Source organism: Corvus cornix, chromosome 4A, assembly GCF_000738735.6.
Source record: "Corvus cornix cornix isolate S_Up_H32 chromosome 4A, ASM73873v5, whole genome shotgun sequence".
Lineage (NCBI taxonomy): Eukaryota > Metazoa > Chordata > Aves > Passeriformes > Corvidae > Corvus > Corvus cornix.
The window spans coordinates 9,319,322-9,342,736 of record NC_047058.1 but is presented as its reverse complement, the minus strand read 5'-3'; the positions used below and the strand labels follow the sequence as shown (position 1 = coordinate 9,342,736).

The 23,415-nt window shown below is 43.0% G+C and overlaps 1 long non-coding RNA gene across 1 annotated transcript; it reads left to right on the top strand.

Moving 5' to 3' along the window:
- The first annotated feature begins 123 nt into the window (after window positions 1-123).
- LOC104694420 lies at window positions 124-21,091 on the top strand. Its single transcript, XR_752726.3, has 4 exons — window positions 124-254; window positions 10,259-10,403; window positions 13,853-13,904; window positions 20,795-21,091. It is a non-coding gene; the product is annotated as an uncharacterized LOC104694420 (long non-coding RNA).
- The last annotated feature ends 2,324 nt before the right edge of the window (window positions 21,092-23,415 follow it).

The window sequence follows — 23,415 nt, the reverse complement described above, 5'->3', positions numbered from 1 at the left end:
CAGCAGATAAAGCTTCTGTGAGGAGCTGCAGGGGTGGCTGCTGTGAGAAGTTGCCAGAAGCTTCCCCCATGTTCAATGAGCCAATGCCAGCTGGCTCCAGGATGGACCCACTGCTGGCCAAGGCTGAGTTCATAAGCATTGCTGGTAGCACCTCTGGGATAACAGGTTTAAGAAGAGGAAAAAACCTGCACAATAGCAACTGCAACCAGAGGGAGGAGTGAGAATATAAGAGGAGCAGCTCTGCAGACACCCAGGTCAGTGAAAAAGAAGGGCAGGAGGTGCTTCAGATGCCAGAACATAGATTTACCTCTAGCCTGTGGTGCAAGGCCATGGTGAGGCAGCTGTGCCCCTGCAGTCCATGGTGGAGCAGAGATCCACCTGCATCGCAGGGAGAACACCAAGCTGGAGCAGGTAGATGACCCCAGGGGGAGCCAGTGCAGGAGCAGGTTTGCTGGCAGAACTTGTGACCCCATGGGGGACCCACTTAGGAACAGTCTGTTCCTGAAGGACTGCAGCCTGTGGTGGAAGAGACCCATGTTGAAGCAGAGCCAGGACAACTGACCCCACCTGACCAAAGGGATATCCCAGACCATATGATATCTGCTCAGCAATAGATGCTAAGGGAAAAGAGTGTAGGGCATTTATTATTATGACATTTGTCTTCTAGAACAGCTGCTACATGGGCCGAAGCCCTACTTCCCCAAAAGTGGCTGGACATTTTCTGCCAATGGGAAATAGAGAATAAATCTTTTGTCTTCCTTTGCTTCTGTGCCTGGCCTTTGCTTTTGCATTATTAAACTGTTTTTATATTAATCTATGAAAATATCCTTTTTTCTCCCCTCTCTGTCAAAGAGGAGAGAGAGCAGCTTGGTAGGCACCTTGTGTTTAGCCAGAGTCAACCCACAACACATCTGTATTTTTCAGATGTTCTCAAGCAGGTCACATTTACACTGCTTACTGACGTTTGAGTTGTTATTTTGGATTTGTATTGTGTCATGTTGTGAGCTGAGCAACCTATGTCATAGTTGCTGCTTAATGCCATTGAAAAATGCCCTAAAAGGGTGGGATTTAAATATATTTTCATTACTTTGTGTTCAACCAACCTTGTTGCTACTGCATTCTTGGTTTTCTTTGGCTCCCATACAAAGTAAAATGTGACAGATGAATCATAAAGCTCACCTTGTCCACAGATTGTTTGAAAGACAAAAGAAAGCATATGCATCTGTTTGTGGGTGACAGCAGAGTTGCAACTGCATGAGGGGCACTGGTGTTTGCTGTGCTTGAGATGTCTCTTGGCATGTTGATAATGTATTTCAGCATTCTTTATATGGCCTTAAATACATACATAAATATATATTAATGAAGTTTAATATTTAGGCTTAGAAAACAAAGCCTGCCTATATCGATATTGAAAGAAAGTTCTGAGATGAAATATGTGATCATGTTAACAGGAAAAATTACTTGAAGAGTGTCCAAGGAGTTGGTTGATAGCTCAGCATAGATCTTTATTGGCTTGAAGAGGGGAAATAGCTGCTAAGTAGAGAATTAGGTGCAAACTTGGGTAAAGCGGAAGTGATTCTGATTAGAGCTCTACATCAACTTTGGCTGATGCTCTAGGAACCAGATGAAAAGTGCTGAAAACCTTTAATGCCAATATACCTCTTTGGATTGCTCATATTCTTATTAACACAACTGGTTTCTCATTCTATTTCTGTTTTACACAGAGGCCTGAAGATCTGTGTGAACTTGAAGATGAGCATCTCTCTTTCGTTTTATGGGATTAGATCTAGGTTATGTGTGGCAATCCTCTAAATACTGGGGAACTGCAAGACTGAATGTTGTGGTACAGCCTTAGTTGAGTTCTCTCAAGCCAATTGATACTTATTATACCAGCTGCACCAGAGTGCAGTAACTCTTTTGTAATGGAATCACAGTAAGCTGGTTTCCCATTTCAGTTAATAACTTGTGAAAATAATGTAAGTGCTTTTTGCTGATTAAGCATATGTGACTGCTTGGAAAAAAAATGTGTGTGCAGTACATCGCAATTCAGCTTCCCTTTCTGTGCTGCATATTCAAGAGCACAATAAAATAGGAGTTTCAAGAAGAATAAGATAATAATTGGAATGTTGCTGACTATGGAGAAGGCATTGTGTTGAGATGGCAGACACTCTGCTCATTCTGACCAACCTGCCTGGAGCAGATGTCTCTCTGTTGTGTCCCCATCCAAATCTGTTGGCAGTCTCACTTTCAGATCTGTTCCTTTCCTCTCTGCAGACCTTTGATTTTATGCAGGCAAATAAACAGAGAGCCCCAGTCTTCCCTTTTTGCATTTGGTTCTTGACGGAGATTGACTGTTCATGAAGGGCTGGCATGTGAGAGGTTCCTGTTCAAGTGACACAAAAGTATTGCGAGATACCTGGAATGACCTAAGCATACTGCACTGAGTGTTCTCTCAGCAGCTGCTGTAATGAACTGTTTCTCAAACCCTTTAGGTGAAAAGTGAAGAGCTCTTTAGTGCACAGATACCTCTAGCAGTGCTGTTATGATAAAGTAATATTTACTGGATCTGCTAAAGCCACCCCTTTGGGGTCAAAATTAAATGAGGCTCTCATCTCTTCTAAAATGTAAAAAATGTATGTTTTAACTTTTTAAAGTTTCTAGACTGCATTTATGGAGAAAAAAACTGGTAGAACCTAGGGTGCCACAAGTCCAAGAATAAATAAAAACAATGGAATATTAATTTATTTTTTATTAGAAAGTGCTAGATAATAAACTAACAAACCAGGTTTTATCTCTGTTTAAGGGTTCATATTTTATCCTTTCTGAGGAGTATCAGTCCTCTACCATGTTTGCATACTCCTAGAGTGAAAATTACTTTTTTTCAAATTATTTAGGAGCTGACTGTGAAAGTTGGACTAGCCTTGGAAGACCACATTCCTTCTTCCTTTCCTAGCCCTTGACAACAAATCACCACTTCTACGTGCATCATTTATTCATATGTGAAATTGGAGTGGTCGCACACTCTTTGCTAATAAATTATTTTTGGGAAAGCTGAGTCTGTTTAAAATAATTCACATCTGATGTTTACCCATTTACAATTGTAAAATATGTTGTACCCGTAAAATACACACTACATACTTTCCCTTTTTAAGCCCTAAATATAACCTTGTGTTAGCTGCAGAATAACCACTGGACAAACTGTTTCTGATTACTTTATTCTGTATTGCCATAATTATTTTAGAAACAAGTCTTTACCAGGTGTGTTCTTCAGTATTGTCTGAGGTCCTCTGGGGTTCATTTATGCAGATATGGAGCTACCTGGTTCTTCCCAAATGCTAATGTGACTAATTCCAACTCACAGACAGGGACTGAAGTCTTCAAAGAGTTGTGAACTGTCCAGTAATGTGCAAAAGAAACTCTGCTACAATCTTTGTGTTGTCTGTGTCTCAATCTTCCGCAACTGTAGTAAGTGTTGTTTCATCCTAGCCTTTATAACAATTTTGCTACTGCCATTATGGGGATTTGAGGCATGGAGAGGTGGAATGGTGAAAGAAACTTGGGCAGTTCTCTGTACATAAAGTGGTTTCCCATGTTCAGCCTTGTTGACTGAACTATCTGATTTTTCTTTTAATATACCCACTTTAGTACACTAGAAATTTTATAGAAGGCATAACTGTAGAAATCCACAGCATCTGTATCTTTTCCCATAACAAAACTGTAAGTGAAGTAGCCAATCAATAGATGAGAGTCTGTAGAAGTACATTTCTTTTAGTGCGTTCATGTGCTCACAGCTATTCAATAGTACCCTGGATGTTTAGTACAAAACAAATGTAGCTGTAGTGAGGTTCCTGAACTGTTTTGTGGATTGCTTCACTGACTCACTTTTGTCTTTTTAAAGATCAGAGAGCCCTGTGTTTGATAATAGAGTGATTTGGAAACTCCTTTGGTGGATTTATTGAGGTACAGAGTCTGACTGGGTGTGCGGGATTGTAGCCCAGGTTTCTGACAACAGGAGTTCTGCTGCTCATTCGTGACTGCAAGTACAATGGGAATCAGGCCTGGATTGTGTCAACTGTAAAGGTCATAGAATGGTTTGGGTTGGAAGGGACTTTAAAGATCATCTCATTCCAACTTCCTTGCTGTGGGCAGAAACACCTTCTACTAGATCAGGTTGCCCCAAGCCCCATCCAACCTGGCCTTAAAGATTTCCAGGCATGGGGCAGACACAGCTTGTCTGTGCTGTGCCTCGACACCCTAATAGGGAAGAATTTCTTCCAAATATCTAACATAAGCCTCCTCTCTTCCAGTTTAAAGCTATTTCCCTATGTCCTAACCCTACATGCCCTTATGACAAATCTCTCAATCTTTCTTGAAATCTCCCTTCAGGTACTAGAAGGCTGCCCTGAAGGTCACCCTGAAGCCTACTCCTGAAGGCTGAACAATCCCAATTGTCTCAGCCTTTCCTCACGGGAAGAAGTGTTCCATCCCTCTAATCATGTGTCATTCTGAGCTGTGGCACTCTTGGTAACTGCAAGCACCTGGAGTCTGCCAGGGGTGGTGTTCGTGAGGGCTGTTGACAATAACAGAGGGAACTAACTGTTATCTGCAGCTGAGCTGACCTTGCAGGACTCCACGGGGATGTTAGAAAAAAAGGAAACCTATTTGTTGTTTTAAATTGTGAAGAGTTTATAACTTGGTTCCACAGGTTGAAAGCATGGAAGACGTATTTGTGTTAGTTGCTTGGCTTTTTTATTTTATGAACCAGTTCTGAACAGCAAACACCATATAAAATTATTCTGTAATCAACTATTTGGAATTGAAATTGAGTGAATCATCAAAAGGAAACAACTAAGCAGTGAAGACCTGAACTGAGCAAACCCCTCAACCTCATGTTGGAAACCAATTGTGAAGGATGGTACAAATGCAGCCTGGATTTGAGTTAGGTAACACCAGCCCAGTGACTTTATCGGAGAGGAAAGCAAGAGTGAGGCAGAGAGTTTTCTTCTCCTCCTCCTAGAAAGTTTGTGTCCATCTTTATGCAGCAGAGTTTAAGGATATGTAAGTTGCTGTGTTTGATACAAGTGGTAACCATGGCATGGAGTGTAACTGCCACAGATTGGAAGTCAATGTGCTTAAGCATCTGTCTGACTGCTCTGCCGGAATAGGACATTAACTGTTGCTGTTAACAGTAGTTTCATAATATTTCAGCAGCAACCTGTAGTAATCTGGATTTAAGATGTATCTCTAATTGTTATAACTACTCAGTTTTGTAACTGAAAAAGAGTTTTGATGACTATAGGAGAAGATAGGTGGGGTGGGGGGGAGTGAGAGAAGGAAGGAACGACCCAGGAGACCCTCCTGTACTGTTTCCCTCTTTGTTGCCATGTGTGCTGCAGAAGAGGAGATTCAGGGGTTTTTTTTAGGGAGCTATTTTCTGATGGTGTTTAATGCAAAATCACAGTACGCTGCCATTAAAAGCAGTATGTGCAGTCAGAAGAGTGTATTTTCCTCATCTGTCCCTGCTCCCACATGTATATCTGATATGCTAGGAAAGGCTGAACAATTTCTTCCAAATATCCTATTCACACTGCTGTGATGAGCCTGCAGGCTTCTTCCAATCAGGATTACCTTGATTTTACCCTCCTGTGGCATCAGCCTGTGTCCCTCTGTTCTTCAGGTGAGGTCTGCAGCATCTTCTGGCTTTGAAGAGAGCTCTGCATGGTTTGAATGTGAGGTAACACCTTTCTCAAAGCAGAAACCTGGCCCTATTCTTTGTCTGAGCACCGGTGTGCTGTATAAAAACACTGTGAACTCCTAGCCTGACTTTGGTCACAGTTTATGACTACATCGAATAGTTTATCTCTACCTCTTCTTTGGCAGAGCTTAAGAAAGGTGAACTCTGTGCTCCCTCTTGTGGTACATGTAGAAATGTAAAGAAAGTTTGGGGAAAAACTGCCCTTATAGTGAGGGAAGCTGAATGTCTTCGTTTTACTGAGCATCTTGTGACAGAATTAAGTAAGATTTCTGATATTACATCAAGTGATGTGAAAGGAAAAGGTTTTCTTAGGTCAAAACACAGACCTGAAGCAAATAGCTTTCTAAAGCAAGGCTAAATGCTGGATTGTGTTGTAGCTTTCCAATAGTCAGGGAAAGCAGAATCATGAAATACTGTTAGGTATATGCTCTGTTAATTGATTTTTACATATACACATGAAAGAACAGCATAAGAATATTTGCCTAATACTAATTAAATTTTTATGTCACTTCCTGCAGACCTTTGTGCCGTTTTGTGTATTTTTCCCTTTGTATTTTATTAAGGCTTCTGCGGGTTTGTAATCCAATAGCAGAAAATGCATTCATTTTGTGATCACTAGCTTGCTTGGCCCTAGATTTTACAAAGTATTTACATTAGATGTGCAAAGATACTTACACCATAGGTGGAAATGATGTGCACTCTAGAAATGAGAAAAGGAATAGCAACAGAGAACTACACTTCAGATTACTGCAGGTTGCTCTTAGCTCTGTAAAGATGCTGTGTTTTCTTGGACTCCATAATACCACTTTTGATAATGTTTTTTCTGGAAATGTTTGCAGAGAAGAATTCTTTTAACTTCATAGTGAAGCAGTATGCAAAGTCATCTGCAGGGTGAAGAGCCTGGTTTGAAGGAGACTTCGCTGTTTGTGCATGTTTAGCTTCACGTCTTTGCTATGGGCTGCAGTGTTATTGCATACATATGTAGGAGTGCCCGGAGCCTCCAGGACCCCCAGGTACCCTGCAGTAGTGAACTGGTGCAAAGTCTGGTCTAGAAGTTACTGAGAGGCAAGTGAGGAATGTCAGACAGGTGAGCAGTTATGTGGTTGTTGAAGATGTAACTGGTGTTACCCAGTTATAGGAAAAGAGAAACAGGTCTGGCTCAATTATACAGAACTAATGCAACAGAATGACTGTGGTTTTAGCCCAATAATAGTTTTAAGGAATGATGATATCCTGCAGGTTATGTCATGACTTCCCCTCTCTGTTGACAATAATTATATCCATTAAATGTCTGCAACCTCCAATTTCATCCAATATCACCAATAGTCTTGTGGACGATATGAGCCGTTCGTGTTGGTTAGATATAATGGGATTTCGAGAAAGTGGTTGTGCTGTTTTTGGCTGGGATAGAGTTAATTTTCTCTACAGTAGTTGTTTTGGGCCCATGGTTTGGATTTGTGCTGGATGCAGTGTTGATAACACAGGGTTGTTTTTGTTACATGAGCAGGATTTACCCTGAGCCAAGGCCTTCTCTGCTCCTCACCCCACCCCAGCAGCGAGAGGCGGAGGGTGCCCAAGGAGCTGGGAGGGGACACAGCCAGGACAGCTGATCCCAGCTGACCCGAGGGATATCCCCAACCATATGGCCTCATCCTCAGCAATAAAGCTGGGGGAGAAGGAGGAAGGGGGCATATTTGGAGTGATGGTGTTTGTCCTCCTGAGTCACTGTATGCGTAATGGAACCCTGCTGTCCTGGGAAAGTGGGAAATGAACTCCTTGTTTTGATTTGCCTGTGTGTATAGCTTTTGCTTTCCTATGGAACTGTCTTTTTCTCAACCGAGTATTCTCACATTTACCTTTCTCTTTTCCCTATCCCACTGGGTGGCTGTGTGGTGCTTAGTTGCTGTCTGGGGTTAAACCCCAACAGTGGTGAAAAATTTAACATTAATGAAAGACTGTTTTTGATGTGGTTCACTTGGCAGTTCTAAGCAAAATTGCTTTGCATTTCTCTTTGCTGTGGTTTAAAGAATTTGAGTTTGCCACAGAATGTTTATGTTGATATTTGTAGTTTTACTGCTGGGTAGAGGAAAAACCATGCAAAGAAATCAATTACTTTATCTGGAATCTGGGCTTTAGCCCTAATGTGCTCTAAGCAATGCAAGCATTGAGTGAGCCACTGGGATTCTTATTTTCAGGGAGTACAAGCTGTTGTAAATGCGGAACACCCTGAAGTATCTTCATTTTGCAGGTCACTTAGGAACATCATCCAGGGCACACTAATGTGGGTAGGTGTCTCACATTTTTCCAAGGTGTGGCTGTCATGAAGCTGGGGATTTACAGAGATACAGAAATAAATATTTCAGTGGTGTGCAGTTTTGCTTAATGATGGGACATGTCTCAAAACATACATGAGATCTACTGGAGTATTGATTGCCAAGGTAACCCTCTTAAACCCTTTAATTTTATGAGCAGTAGAAGATGGATGCTTAAGCGAAGAAGTGGGTTACCTACAGAACTGGATGAAAGATCTCACAGGGAATTGGAGCAACAAAACAAAATAAAATATGTTCTACTTAATTAAAAAAAGGTCAATGAACCAGATTGAATTTAAGTAGTTTCTGGGAAAAACCTATCTCATGGGTGTTAGAGGCATGAGCTGCTGTTTGGCATTGTGGTGCAGTTCCAGCGACTATCAGCGTTGGAATGTGCTAACTACAATTTGAAGCCTACTGGACAAACCTGTTTCTTTCTTTTCATCCTTAAATGCCTCAATGATGCTATCGCCAGGCATTTACACCTCAGGGGGAAGGATTAAACGATTAAAAGAGTGGCCTGTAGGACCCTGATATTACAACAACTAACTGGTACCATGAGATCCTGTTTGAATGCTTTCTGTCTTGGAGCTGTTCAGGATACACCTTTGTCCACTGCTGCCAGTACCTGCAAGTAATATGTCTCTTTTTCCACTCTAAAATGAAAACCTGATGGGTTTTTCTTCTGATGGGATCATGTGAGTCTAGTAATTGGATCTTTAAAACAGACCCATGAAATAGTGCAGCACTTGTAGTGAGTTATGGGAGCGCTGACAATGCTTTAAACAAGGGCTCTGTCATATTTCTTGCTGCCCATTTCCTGGTGAACATGGACATGTGCTGCTCTCCTTCCTAGTATGGAGGCAAGGGTGTTAAAACTATCAAGAAATGAAGCAGAGATTTATTTTTACATTGACCTGCTACATAAATATCTTTTATACTGTTCAGCTGATTCACAGTCCTCATTAATGGACTAAACTTGCTAGTTTGTCTCTCTATCATGTTGATAGACCTGTTAAATGAAACCCTGAGAAATCAGACAATTTAGTCCTGTGGCCAGTGACAGCTTTTCACAGTAATGAGTTCTAGCTGTGTTGTACGTGCCAAATGTCCAGGCAGCTTATGCTTATCAGCATCCATTATACTTTTTGTTGACTTGGACCATTAATAACCTGTCAGATTAGGTAATTAGGCTGTCTCTAGTAGCCAGGGAAAATTGTTTTTCCTAACTGATGGTATGGGTTGTGCAGTTGTGCAGATAAGCACTTGGTCAAACGGCAGTTCAGGCGATTTTTAACTGGCCTTGCTGATGAATGCAAAATTACTGCTGAGACATGAGGGCCAGATAACAACAGAGGGACAGGTACGAAATAAAATTACCTGCCACTTTCAAAACTCTCTCCAAATAAGACACTGCTTACTGTTCTGATGCTGAAAATCTTCATGTAGGAGCAACCCTGTTAATTTCAATGCTCTGATGGTTTTATAAACATTGCTCCCTTCTTTTGAATTAAAAGTCATCCCAGACCTGGGGGAAATAGAGGGATTCTCTCTGGGAGGTGCCATTTTACCCCTGTGAGTAAAGCTGGCTGCTGGTAGTGCCCACTACTGCTCTGAGATTCTCTTTGTGCATTGACCTTCTTACTTTGGCACTGATGGAGTCTGTTGTGCCCAGGTGCAGGAAAAGGTCTGTTTATTCTGTTGAAGCTGGGATCCTACCTCTTGGGTGAATGACGTTTACCTATTTCTAGAAGCAATTAATCTTCAGTGTGAAAAGGCTGAGTGTTGTGACAACATCCATCAAATAAATTTAGTTATGTGAAGACTTTCTGCTGAAATAGACAAGAAAATTAATTTTCCTGAAAAGCCATTTGGGTTTTCCATGATTAAGGGCTTACATTCTTGAAGCCTGCTTTATTTGGGCCAACTTAAAAGATGGGTGCAAGAGTCATAGAGGCAACTTTATTCTGCAAGATTGGTAAGGTAAATGAATACATGCACAGAAAGTTGTTTTAAGAGAGAATTTAACATACTCGTTCCTCTGAATTGGAATGACGTTTGGGAGGGAAGCAAACCAGCACAAAAATAGTGATTGTCCAGACCTGATTGTACTGATGTTGACAGACTCCCACAATGGGCTGATATGGTGGCAGCAAAACATTCTCAGCTGCCCTGTCTTATTGGTTCACAGGGACACGGAGCAATTAAGTTGTGCTTGGTGAAGGAGGTGGATGGATGAAGTGGCAGAGGGCTGGAACAGCATCTACACCTACAGATCTACAGAGATAACTTGTTCTGGCTGACACCACCCTCTGCATGCCCATCTTGCAGCCCAGGTGAGTGGAGTGGGTCTGCACTCTGGCTACCTGTATTGAGCCTTGTGCCTCAAGTCCAGACACTTTACAGAGACTCGTAGCCATCTGCCATCCTTTGCTAGCTGAGAGACCACTGAGATTTATGTGGCATAAATTTAACCACCTCAAACTAAAAATACTTCCTGACAGCCAACCCTGCCCAGGATATATAGTAGAGAAGACTGAAAGTTCCTTCCTCCAGGGAGAGGTCACCAAAAATTATGTGCTTTCCTCATTCCTGGATGCCTCCTTAGTAGATGTGCAGAGGGCAGCAGCCAGGCCAAGGATACAGCTGGTCCTTGCCTTGCAGAAATAGTGTAGGGACCCTAAGAAGAGCTAAGTGTTCCCTGCTCAAGTGCTGGCACATGCCTCAGTGTCCAGGGAATTACATGCTTTTGCACTTTTATGCAGCTCCTGACAGGATGACAAAGATGTCATCCCATCTAAATGTCACTGAAGAAATTTTGCTGAACTTCTGGCAGATAAAAATATATGTGTTTAAACTGTCTCATTTTGATTTACTGTCTGAGATTCATTGGTGTGGGCTTCAATACAGCATTAGGCATTTACTGTGGGATCAAGGGTAGGAGACAGTTGATGTGTGGACAACAATCCATTAGAAGCCAACTTTATCCAGCACTGAGATGGTTTAAACCATGGCTGGTTTATGGAAGTGAATGGCTTGAGTCTATTGAACTTTTCACTTAAAACAGGAGGAAAATGCCCTTGCTTTGAAGTTCAGCTATTGGACTTAGACTCCAGCAGTTCTCATCTTTTATTTTCAGGATGGACTTGACTTTCCAGTGCGGTTTTTCCTTAATATAGTTACATGCTTCGAGTGGTTAGCTCATTCAAACAGAACCTGCACTCCGGCTTCTTTTGCCTTCTCTCTAGTCTCTTTGTGGAAGGAGTCCCTGCCCACAGCAGAGGGTGGAACGAGATGATCTCTAAGATCGCTTCCAACTCAAACCATTCTGTGATTCTATGGCTCATTATGGCTTTTCCATGAGGTATCCCCGCGCTGCTCGCAGGCGATGGGGCCTGGGGGAGTCCGAGCTCTCCCCGCTGCCTTCGAGGGGCAGGCGGCCGCCGTGTCCCGGCGCCGTCGGTTGCGTTCGGCCGCAGCTGCCGCGCGGTGTCGCCCGCAGGCCGCTGCGAGCGCCGGAGACACGGGGTCGCTGCTGCCAACCCTGGTTCCCGTTGAGTCCCCAGTGCCTTCCAGCTTTTGGTGCTCCGACTGTGGGTTTATGTTTTGGCAGCTTTAAAAATGCCATCGCTGCTTCTGTGCTGCTGCCCGCCTGCTTTTTGTGATCGCAGGAGCTTTAATTGTGTCCCAAAACTTTGCTGCAGCATTCCAGAAAAGCAGCTGAAATTATCTTGTTTTGGGCATTATATAGTGTAATAACTAAGAAAAAAACCTAAAAGCAAATGGACACAGTGCAAGAAGGGAGCTGCTGTGTCCTTTCCTATCTAAACTTCTTGTTGTTCAGCCTTTATGAAAAAACTATGCTGTACTTAGTTTCTACAGAAAGTCCAAGGAGGAAAAAGGCAAAAATAAATGATTTAGTAGAATCTAGGGGTGAATCTTACATAAAACTTAACAGGTTATAGATAGCTCTTATAAAGGTTACTGTGGTTTAACCCCAGCCAGTAACTAACACATAGCTGTGCGATGGGGAGGAGAATTGGGAAAAGGTAAAATGTGGGTTGGGATAAGAATAGTTTAAGTTTTGAACAGTTCTGGTCAGGAATAAACAAAGGAAGAATAATTTTAATGCAATGAAGAAAAGCCGGCACCTATGGCTTGGAGGATAGGAAAAAATCTGCAAAGTGTAGCCACAGTCTCCAAAATCTCAAACTCGGAGGTAACAGAAAGTGTTTACCTAGATCATTCACATTTCAGATCTGTCCTTACACCAGAGGCAAATGTACTGGCTCCAGTGTGTATCAGAAGTTTGCAGTTAGAGGAAGGTATAGAAATCTCTAAAAAGAGATTACTCCACTGCAAGGTAAGGAAACAAAGAAACCACTCTTAAAGTGTATAATGTATATTGTGCATAGTGTATACTGTAAATCATTCCAATACAAAAAGATCATTCAGAAGTGAAGAAAGTACAAGAAAGAGCTGGAGCATAAAACAGGAACATTGAAGTTACTGTCGTTTACAAGGTGTTAGGAAATAAGAAGTTAAAATTCTACTGCAAAGAGATGTTAGCCACCCTGGGGTCCAGTGCATCCACATACCCTATGAGATCACCAAAGTTTTTGCATGCTCCTATCTACTGCAGATGGTACCAAGATATCACTGTCCAGGGACGTGAGGTGTCTATTGTTCGCAAAGAGTAAGACGACTCAATTTTAGACAAAGAATAGAAATTCAGTCAGACCCTAGGACAATCAGTAATTTTAGGATAGCAATATGTAAAGGACAGGTTGTGCTGGACAGAAGAGTTGTTCAATGCTTCTTTATTCTCTGGCACTTGATTTCAAATGCTGCAGGATGTTCCTACATGCATGCATTAACTGAGGTACATTTTGCCACAACGTCTCTGTAAAAAGCCAGAAAGAAACAGGATCCATGTGTAACCTGCTGGTCTGTCAATGATTCTTGTCTCTGGCATCTGCTCCTGTTGGTGTTCCAACTGCTCTAACCATTGCTTTGTGGCAAAACAACTCCCTAAAAACACACACTGACAAATCCTAGTCCTAGTATTCCTCTCCAGCTTTGTCTTGTGGCTGAGGCAGTGGAAGAAATCATAGTATCACAGAATGGTTTGGGTTGGAAAGGACCTTGAAGACCATCTAGTATCAACTCCCCTGCAATGGGCAGGGATTAGACCAGGTACCTCAGGGCCCCCTCCAGCCTGGCCTTGCACACTTTCAGGGATGGGCCATCCACAACCTCTCTGTGAAGCTTCTGCCAGCGCCTTTCTCCCCTCTGGGTAAAGAATTTCTTCTTAATATCTAATGTAAGCCTCTCATCTTTAAATTTAAAAGCATTCTGCTTTGTTTTATCACTATTTACCAGTGTAAAAATTCACTCTCCCTCTTTCTTATAAGCTGTTGAAGTTCTGAAAGAAATTCTAGTATCAGAGATTCAAGTATGTCAGTTACTGTGTGAAGCTTGTAAGAAGTTCAGTTTCTGCAAAGGTAAAAGAGCATCTATAAAATGTCAACAGGAAAATATTATCCTTGTCTTGCATAGCCTCTAGCTTAGTTACAGCACTTCACACGTGATTCCATGCATGCCATTGTAGCTTGGTTTTGCAGTTCTTGTACCTCATCAGATTCACACACATGCTGCTTTAGAAGCATAGAATGAAGCATAACAGGAAAGGATTTACATCCCAGTTTAGACAGAGATTTATTATCCTAGTTTATTTATATTAAATTGAATTATCTCTCTTTTCTTTTTTGATTACCTTTTTTAGAGTGTCTAAAGTGAACAATTGCCATGATCATCCAGCTCACACCTGAAAAGAGGTAATTCAAGCAGCCTCATTTGAGGCTCTTTTGCTTAAATATACTAACGGTATTTCCCATCTTATCTGTTTCTTCCCAGACCTTATGTTCATCTATCTCTGTGTAACTGCCTGCCTGCATTGTGTGTCATAATAATACTGCGCAATGTCGTTTTGTACACTGGAGGCAGAGAATATACAGCTGACAAATGAATTGGTCAGACTTGTGCAGAGGAACAGACAATTTCTAGATTAGTTTCCAAGTTTACTGCAATTTTCCTAGTTTACTGCAAGCGTGTTATCTTTTCTTCAAAATTTATCTCTCTATGTGGTTAAACAGCTGTTGATAAGGCTTGCCTGTAATGCCACTTGTAATGATCCAAAATAATATTACCCCATGCAATCTTGTTATCTATGTATCACAGTATCCAAAAGACTTTCTGAGCTTGTGGAAAGTAAACCAACAGTAATGCCAAATGTATATCAGATCTTGTTTTAGTGGTCTCTATCTCAAGTTTTGATCATTATTGTAGTTCTTAAAATCTGGAAAAGTGTGACAAAGAATTTTGCATTCTGCTTTTTTGTAGGTTAGTGTGTCCCTCTCTATTAATCAAATAGTTATTCACTCCAACTTTAGCTCTAGTGAGTTGGTTATACTTATGTAAGTCTTCTATCTTACACTGAGGTCCCTTCAGGATCCAGAAGTCAGCAACCCCTTCAATGTGCAGAAAGACAACAAGAGCACAGGGAGCTGCACCTTGTTTGTGAAAGGTCAGATCACTCCACTGTTAATTTCACGTGAATTTGGAAAAGGCTTCTGACCTGTTTTCCTTGTGAATAGCAATATGCGTGCATACCTGATTTTTTTCTTGGCACCTTATCTAGACGTTTATAGCTGTGAACAGGAAGTGTTGAACTACCACCAAGGAAAAAGGAGAGTTCTTTTTTGGAAGGATTTCACAGTCACTTTTTGCAGGCAGAAATGAAGATATGAGGGCTGTGGCAAAGGAGAGTCAGACCTAGAAATTGTCTTGAGCTTCATGAAAATGATCAGACAGAGCCCCTCCCCATTGCAGAGCACTGCTGGCATGCCATTGGTATGTTGTCTGTATTCATCCACTGAAGGCTTTGCCCTGGGCAGCCAAGTAGCACTGCAGGGATATATATGCCTCAACCCTTGCATCTCTGTTAGTTCCCCTCCTTGTCACCCTGAGAACTATATGACATGTCATTTTCTGTCAGCTTCTTTTCTCCTTCAGGGGCACTGAGGCAAATAATTAATTTATCTTGTTTTAGAGAATGTCATTTTTCCATCTTGATAAATTACCCTGACTGCCGTGTCCCTCCGAGCCATTCAGGCTGCTTCTCTCATAGCATCCCATGTGCCTTCTGGACTTGAATTTTTTTCTTTATTTGCCTGAATATCTCTGAATTATCTTTTATTTATTTTACCCCTTTGCTTTCCTTCTCATTTGTTCACAGCTGATAGCTTTAAACTTGCCAGTCACCAGCATCTGATATTTTAGTGTCCATATGCCTCTAGAACTCTTTATAGCTTTGTATCAGTCTATATTGTCCTTCCTAATATGCCCAAGGAAAACTTACAGTGAATCCTATCCTTAATATTGAGTCCAAAAAAATCCTTGCCCATAGTTGCACACCACAGAACCTGAAAGCCACTTTTCTCTGTCTGCCCCGACAGTCTTATTTCCATCCAATTTGGTCAGTTCTCTGTGGCTTGGAAGATTTCTCAGCAATATGAAGATCTTGAGTCCCATGAAATCATGATCTCATGTTCAGAATATCCCACTGACCCCTTAGCATTGCAAAAATGCCCAGTCTAAGTTTTGACATTTCTCAAAAGGAAAAAGAACAAAGTTTTCCCATGAAGATCCATGAAGACTTTGTACATTTGCTGCTTTCCCACAGCTTTCTTCAATGATTTGGAAGGCAGTGCAGCAGGCAGTACTGTGAAAACAGTAGCCTCCACTATTGGAAGATGACATGTGAGAGATAAGGAAGAGGAGAGAAAGGAGCAGGCTGAGGCAGTGGTAGGTATCAGATATGGAAACCAGAGAGTAGTTTGTCTATGGACAGTTTCTAACAGCGGCACTGAGTTTGGTAACATCATTGAAAGGGAAGAAAAAGGACAGGGTTAGGATGAGTTTCAGGATTAGAGAATCGCTGGGTGAAACAGGTTTAGTTTCTGTGAATTTATAGCAGGATGACTTTGGTTAATGTATTACTGCCATTTCCAGTGCATCTGTTCCTTGTGCCTATGAAATCAGATCTGACAGCTTTAGTGATGCCCTCAATTTGGATTGGATTTTGGCCCTGCTATCCCTGTGAACAAGATTAGAGAACAGTGGTACCTTTTCTGTTCAAAATGGACACTTCATCCTGCAGAACACTTTGAGGAAGACAGGATGGCAGCCAAACTCCTGAGGTGTCAGAAACTTAGCTGCATTTGGTTCTCTTCCCCCCACTCCTCTTTTAAATTGAACGTGTCTGATCTGGAGTCACTCAAAGACAATGAGCATAGAATCCTATGAAAAATTTCATGTCACATTTCAAAGTAGGTCTGCATCTTACTAAGCCTGTAAAAGACCAAAGTGTGAGTAAAGGATTGAGAAGAGAGAGTGAAAGCTAACTATATTCAGGGAGGTGATGGCAGGTGAGGGTTATGTGGGAGGAGGAGAATGAATTCACGTTTAAGGATCACTCTGACACTTCATGCCCTGACCTGTGGTGGGCCTAAGTTTAGAGAATAAAGGTAAGATCTGAGGAGAATGGAAACAGATACAGGAAACAAAGCACATAGAGAATGTGCTACTCTGGAGGTCTTAATTCAGTAGTACGGAGCTGTGGTGCAGCCAGCAGCTGTGACAACTTAAAGGAAATCACTTAGAGGGATCTGAGTGAGCTTTCCCCACAGCAGCTTCTCATTAGTGTCACCAGAGAGAGAATTATGTAAGTCTGTCTTTCAGGTGAAAGAGATGTTAACTTCCGGCAAGGGAGGGTTGTGCTGATGAAGAATTTCTGTTTTAAAAGCTCTGCTATGGACTTAAATAAGCTGCTATCCAGACTCAGCAATTATGGGCATCTTTCTGGGATGTGACTATTTATACATGTAAGGCAGCCGGTGAGAGTAGGGCCAGCATCAGCCTGGTTCTTCTCTTTGCCTGCAGTAAACAAGTGAGCTCTCCCTTGTCCTAGTTATACACAGAGGGTTGTAGGCTCTGTTCCCTGGAAGAGCAGAGGCTGTTCTGTCCCTTGGCATTGTGGATGCACAAAGCTGTGAAGAGCACACGGTGCTGGATCTCTGGCCCACCATCCTGGCATAGCAATAACATTCTTGGCTGGGAGGTACACACAGGAGGCAGGATCACTCCCCTCTGGTATTGCTTCCTCAGCCATGGTTGCAGTAGTCTTGATTCCATGTCTTAGATTAAAAGGAGCAGCCTCTTTCTAATTCTCCCTTTCTAAGTACTTCCCTCCCTGAAGCATCATTGTGAACAGCCTTGATAAGTGTACTACTCCTCACAGCTTTACTGTTTTGAGGGAAACTCAGGGTTTACACTGTTAGCCCAAGGTCAATTATAGTGAAAATTCAGGTGTTGCAGTTTGAATGTGCACTGGTGGTCTGGAGACATCCTTGGCTCTGCCACAGTCTTTAACCTGACTGCCCCAGCCCATGCATTAGAGCCTTGAACAAACAGTTTATCTGTGGTATAACATAGTAGTTAAAGATTCTGACATGAGGTATGAAGAAGGCAGCCACTCATTAGAGCTCTCTCCTGCCTCTCTCTGTTTGCCTACCTTGTCTCTTGATGGGCTGGGAGAAATTATGGTGCTTGCACACTCACAGGCAAGCCAAGATCCATCCATCTGCCACATAAAGATGTGCTGTTATGCAAGACAGCTCTGAGATTCTCTCAGCAGTGAGCATAGAACATTTTCCAGTTATTTTCTGACACTATGTTTTGGTGGGATATAGAAAGGGCTGAAAATTGGATTCAGAATTTAGTGGAAACTTCCTTTCTTGTGTTTCAGCTTTCATTGATACTTACAATTTTGAAGGAAAAAAATAGTGTGAACAACAAAAACTCTACGTAGTCCACATAATAAATCAAGTAGAGACTGGTAAGAAAGGGCCAATACAGAAGAATCCTGCTCATCTGAATCCTGTGATTCTGCTTTAGTTAGATAGACTAAGATATCCAGCGTAGGAAATTTCCCTTCCAACCTTCTGTGTGAAAAAATAAGGGCTCATTTGTACAGAGTGAAATACAATGCCTGACTCTGCCTGACTGTGACTGTAACAGGACAAAAGACTTAAATTCATGAACTCATTCCTGAGCTGTTCCTCACTAGCTAAATCCAGAGTGTCATATGTTCAGAATATATGTGAGCATCTTGGCTTTCAGTGGAACTAGAATTGGGCCAATATATGCTTGTTCTTTGGTCTACAAGCATGTGACACGGAATATGTTGCAGTATTCTGAGCTATCCAATATAATGGGATTTCCATAAAACTTTTAAATGTAGACTTCATAAATACAGTATTTGGTCAGTACATCAAATGGATCTGACTTTCACAAAGTCAAGAGCCTGAGGCTGAGCAAACAGATCATTTTTGGGTGCTGTAGCATAACACAGGGGCTACATAGGTCCAAGAGCAGTAACAAAAAGACACAAGTCGTACTGAAATGAGGGGTGAAGGAACTGAAAAATGTCACAGTGGCCGCTCTTTGCAGCCCGTCTAGCACCTGCGGTGTGTGGCAGGAGTGGGGAGCAGCCAAAGGCACAAAGCTTTAAAGCTGCTCCTCTGGAGTTCACCTCTGCCCAGGGGAGCTGAAGCTCCAGGTGCTGTGGCTGCCAGCAGCCCCGATGAGGCAGAAGATAAAAGGCAGCGAGGAGGCTTGTCTCTGGATTACAGTCCCAAATTTACTTCCAGAAAGAAACCCAAGGCGAACAACCCCCGCCCAAGCGTGTACAACAACTTATAAAGGAGGGTTTTACAAAGGGAGTGGCCTGACCAGAGACCAATAAGGATCTCTGGGGGAGGGATATGGACAGGGACAGACATACACACAGCCCAATGATCTTAAGGGGCGGAGGAAAAGGGATCACATACCCCAGTCGGGGGGGGCGGGTGTGGAGGTTGAGGGGATTTCCAGAGGGGAGGTATCAGAAGGGGCAGGGTCTCCAGGGACTGACAAGCACCATATAGGGACAATCAGGGAGGGCCTAGGTGATGGACACTGAACTGTCTGGAATGACGAGAGGGGTTTAGGTGATTGATGGAGAACCGACTAGAACAAGGGGAGGAGAGTAACCATGTAGGGAGCATTGGGGGAGCGGCTAGGGCTTGGGGTGTACCAACTGGGAATGGGGGCCAAGGAGTAACAGGGTTAAGCCATATGAAACGTGTAGGCATATAGTAAAGCACCACACCACCACAGGAAAATAATATAAAACCCTAGTGTACAAATTCAGAATATTTGGCTCTGATCCTACATGAGAAGTGTTTATTCCAGGACTGTGTTTGATGCTTAGTGATGATGAGGCAAAATATAGCAGAAAAACAGGGGCCATGAGAAAACTGGGTGCACAACCACTTGGGTCTCTGTGCCGGGTTGACTCCTCTAAGTTACTGCTGGTGCTGTGAGTATTTTCTCCAGCTTCCTTTGCTCCACATCTGCATGGAGGTAGGAGTATCTTGCCCACTGCAGACTGGTAGCATGAACAGGCCATGTTTGTCAGTAGGGGAAAAGCGATATATTTAGTAATCAAACAAAATTTATTAAAATGTCTGATGACCTACTGAAACTTTCTGAACAGGCCCAGCCATTTGTTTTCACAGCAGCTTTTATTGACTGGCCATATTGCAACATCTTGCCTGAACAGTTGTAAAAAATATTTCCTAATGGTGCTGAGTTATAGCTTTTTTTTTTGGGTGAGTTGAGATTTCAAGGATGAATTTCATTGCATTTTCAAACATTGCAGTGCAAGAACACACACACGGTAGTTTTTCTTCTGATGGCTCATTTTGGAATTACATGGCTTGCTTTGTGTTAATGTGTGTTTTCTAATATCATGTAAGCAATTTTATTTATGGACAACTTGTGCTTCATGGATCTTCATCTTTCCTCAATGAATATAAGCAATGCCAGGAATTGGGCTAAATTACTTGCTACAGCATCTTTTTCTGCTCGATAATAATGGTCCATTGATCACTGCTAATCAAAAGCTTATGAGATAGCTGGCTACCTTAATGTGCATGTGAAGTTTGTCAGCTCTTTATTACCCAGGTTATGTACATAATAGCAATTTGTTAAGTTATTCAACCAGAGAGAAGAATTTTATAGCAAGCATAAGGGTGGAAATATTGGCTCCCAGAGTGTGTAGGAGCAGGAGACAGTTAAGTGTTATGCCAGTATACAAGTCATTCATTTGATGTTACTTAACACAAAAACACTGAAAATACATTTGATTTATATAAAAGAGATCTGGTGTTTTGTGAGTTTGTTTTGAAGAAGAGGGGTATTTTATTGAAAAGTCAGAATATAAACATTAAGCTGCCTTGGGGGAGGCCAATAAAATCTGTTCTGTGGTTAAGCTATAAGGTGGGAGACATTTTTGAATATAGAATTTAGTCATTAAAAACTGCTAAGTATGTAATGAGTAATACCTGCTGTGGCTTTTGGAGGATTTTTCACTTACTCTATTAAAGAAATACAAGCAGTTATGGTTAAAACATAATAAATGAAAAAGTAAAGGTTGGAGATGACTCGTTTTCATACTGTAATGTAGCTGATGTTGTCTTAAGTTGAAGTGAGCTAAAGTTTATAGCAGAAGCAGAGGGGCTGGATGGAAAGCGGACTCATTTCTACTCTGTTGAAATAACAGTGTGGTTACACGTGAAGGCTGTCGGCTGGCCCAGTGACCTTGCAGAATTGTCCTCTGACCACAAACCGATCATCGTATACCCCTGAGATGTGAGGAGGAACTAGAAAGCAGAAGCAAGCCAAGAGAAGCAGGGAGGTCGACTGTTGGATAATTGCTGTGGACAGGATGTGAACAATAAGATGGGATGTTAGAACTGACAACTCTGCAAGATGCTAAAACTAATTAATGAGTTATTGCTGTGCCATTTTTGGAAATAATGCTATGCTATTTTTAGAACAGTATATATATTGAGACAGTATGAATGTAGTTGATGTTACAATAAAGTCAGATGAAGACAACGACTTCTTTGCATGAAAACTTGTTGTGGCATTCTTTGTCCACCTCGATAGTAGCTAGCATGCCACAAGTGGTGACCCAACGTGATCCAGAGAGCTGACGTGTTCCAGGGAGCCTGCGTGCTCCAAGAAGCCTGCAGAGAGAGCAGGAGAGCGGCGGGACGAGGCGTCGCGGAGGAGGAGACCGGTGCAGCAGAGAGGCAGGGAGCCTGCCGGAACTCCAGACCTATAATTGACACCTGGAATCAAGGTTAGCCACTGGAAACTAACCCATAATGGGGAATGATTTAGCAACGGAAGAGAAGACTATAGTGTCTACTTAGCAGTCGCTTTTGTGACATACGTGTATAAAGACTACAGACTTTGTGTTGTGGAGCATGTTGCTTTGGGCAAAAGACCAGGGTTTTCGTGCTGATACTAGCACTGCCCTTAGTGTGTTTGCATGGCAATCCATGGGATCAAAACTGTGGGATGCAGTGTCTCGTGGAGACAAAAAAGCCCAGGGGCTGACCACGACCTGGCAGCTGCTATACGAAACCTTAAAAAACTGGAAGGAGGAACAGGATGAGAGGGAAAAGGAGTTACTGGAGTCAGAATGCCCAGGAGAAGCAGGGGCAGATTCCCAGGATGCTTCCCAATTATAGGCAGAGGCGAATTGTACCGAGCCACTGACTCCTGCTAAAAAGTATTTGTCCCCTAAAGACTATGTAAAACCTTCCTATCCGCACTCTAATGATTCTGTGCAGCTGGAGCAGCCAGTTTATCCGTCTCCGGCTGACCAACTTGCTGCCAGCCAACTTGCAAAAATGAAATTGACTGAGCCAATACCCACAGCTCCATTACCCCCATCACCTCCTCCAGTGACCCCTCCATTGGAGGAGCCACAGTATGACCTGAATTCGCCTATACCAGCTGGGTCGGAGAGTGACAATGAGGAGAGGGGCAACATACGGGTTACTGTTGGGGTTTTAGGAGCTCTCCTGTTTTCTTTTTTTTCTGTTAAAGGAATTTCCCCCATACGTGTTGCTAGGGGAACAAATGGGTACTTAAGAAAAACAAAAGAGCTGGCTATCTTTTTGTTTCACCTGGGTGTGTGGGCAGCCGGTCTCTGGCATTGGGACAGAGAGGGAGGCTGCTTTCTTCGGCCGCTTTTCCTTCTGCTGGAGAAGCCCCGGGATCCCAAAGCCCACATTCCCTGCCCCCCTTGGAGCCAGGCCGTGGCTGCCCTGCCCCGCTGTTGCTCCGAGCCTTCGCTACGCTGTAGCCGTGCTCGCCCTGCCTGCCCAGACCTCCGGGGGGTTCCCCAATTGGATACACCTCATCTGCTACTTGGGATTTGTGCTTGTCCCTGCCGTTCCAGCCTGCCGTTCCCGAGGGTCCGGCGCCGGACACCGGGATCGGCTGCCCAGGGGTTTGTGAAGCCTTTGTTCCATCCCTCCCGGGATCCCAGACCACCAGTGCCGCGTGCTCCCCGAGCTCGCTCCGGAGCGCCCCCTGCAGCCGCGGGGGAACCACCGCACCTGCCCTGCTCACCGGGAGCCGCCAGGGCCCCTGCCGGCTGCGAGCGGAACTGCACCCGAGGGGAAAGGGCCTGACAGCTGAGAAGGCTGGCACTGGGTTTGTGATTGTTTGCTGTTACTGCCATAGTTATTGTTGTTTGTTTGACTGGTTATACACATACAGATATATAATAGTAAGGAACTGTTATTCCTATTTCCCACATCTTTGCCTAAAAGCCCCTTGATTTCAAAATTATAATAACTCGGAGGGAAGGGGGTTGCATCTGCCATTCCAAGGGAGGCTTCTGCCTTCCTTAGCAGACACCTGTCTTTCAAACCAAGACAGTTGCTCAAACCTATAAACGGGCATTGGGCACGGGTTGTCACAGTGGCAGGAGCTATGCTTCTCGTAAGCAATGGACTTTGCCTCCTTGTCAAGTTACAGTGCAGCTTTGACAACCAGGGCAGTTTTGGGAACAAGTTAAAAGAAAGGCTCTGGAGTGTGGAGATTGGGATACAGTGGAATGATTAGGAATGCCCAGGGATGGCATGGCAGAAGTGGGGAATGCTACAGGGAACGCAGAAGAAGTCGCTCAGGCATTCCTGGTGTTTAAACCTGCTCCGGGGTTGAATCAGCCTGATAGTCATAACGTGCTTGCTTAGAAAGTAGTTCAGGACATACAAGCAAGAGTTGCAAAATATGGATTGGGGTCTCCTGAAGTTATGCAGATTTTACAGGTCATAGACACAGACTTGCTCACTCCTTTTGATATTAAACATCTAGCCC